The sequence below is a fragment of the Helianthus annuus genome, chromosome 16 (assembly GCF_002127325.2).
Source record: "Helianthus annuus cultivar XRQ/B chromosome 16, HanXRQr2.0-SUNRISE, whole genome shotgun sequence".
NCBI classification, from domain to species: Eukaryota; Viridiplantae; Streptophyta; class Magnoliopsida; order Asterales; family Asteraceae; genus Helianthus; species Helianthus annuus.
The window spans coordinates 136,321,337-136,322,597 of NC_035448.2; the positions used below are offsets into that span (position 1 = coordinate 136,321,337).

Consider the following 1,261-nt stretch of genomic DNA (forward strand, 5'->3'; position numbering starts at 1 on the left):
ATGTCTAAATGACAACAATATGTAAAAATTGTATGCAAATTGTGGGTAAACAAGTATAGAAGGAGATAATGATATATTTGTTAGCAAACTAACATGAAATGTGTGTTTTAAATAGAAATCATGTGGAAAAAGTTGATTGTTAGTATGATGCGGTAGGAGTATGCTATAGGAACTTGTACTCTATGCATAAAGATATGGCACTCCTAATGCATTTAGTTGATTGTGTAGTTGTAATCGAGGGGTGAAAGTAGTGTCATTGTATGATATGTGGATTTTCTAGTAAGGATAATGTTGGGTTCAAGAATGGTGCTAAATTAGTTAATCTTGAATGATGTTGTTAGTTGTGAAATGAATGCAATATTAGAATGTACGTTTATACTAATGATGTGGAAACCATAATGACATGAAAGTATAGGATCATGTCAAGGTGGGGGAAAGCATGGAAGGCTAATGGAAAGGATATGAGGAAGCATGTACGAAACAGGCACTTGAGGTAAGTGATTTCCGAACTAAATGTATTATTATGTAATGAGTTTTGATTGCAAAAAGCGGTTGAAGATGTATGTGGTGATTGCAGGTTGCACGGAATTATCATTATTATGGAGTCTAAGCGGTTGAAGATCGAGTCAATGAATGTGGATTGTACGGGAGCGAGGTCGTATAGTTTATAAATGTAAATTATGCTTTATCTTTTAAGTAAGAATGATGGACGCAATTTTTGTAAAAGGGATTATCCCAAATGTTTCCAGTATGTTAAAATGTTTATAAAGAAAGATTTTTTTTCGTTTCGTATTTCCGCTGCGTACTTTTTGTTTAAAACGGTTTAGGGTCTTACAACATTGGACTTAGTTGTTTGTATGAGTTGTTCGAGTCCATGTGAGATTTTTTGTGGGTTTGACATTCCAAAAATACTAAGACTAGCCGAGATGTATTCATATGATTTCGATAAAACCGATAAAAGGCTTCCGGTTCAACTCGCGGACTACATTGATCATGTGAAAAAGGATACACAATTTGCCAACTTGGATGCTTCACCTATCATTTACATTGATATATCGTTTATTGAAGCTTGTTCTCGTAATACTCGTCGCAAACGCCACTGTTGAAAGATGTTCTTCGGCAATGAAGCACGTGAAGACTGACTTACGCAATCGGATTGGTGATGAGAATTTAAGTGGTAGTTGTATATGCTATATTGGGAAAGACTTGCTCCGGAAAGTCTAAACAATGTTGTGGATAGATTTCAAAAAATGACAACCCG

General features: G+C 35.1%; 1 long non-coding RNA gene across 1 annotated transcript; it reads left to right on the forward strand.

Annotated features, from left to right (window-relative positions):
* Positions 1-401: 401 nt before the first annotated feature.
* On the forward strand, positions 402-792 carry LOC118488071. The gene is made up of 2 exons (XR_004883614.1): positions 402-493; positions 578-792. It is a non-coding gene; the product is annotated as an uncharacterized LOC118488071 (long non-coding RNA).
* The last annotated feature ends 469 nt before the right edge of the window (positions 793-1,261 follow it).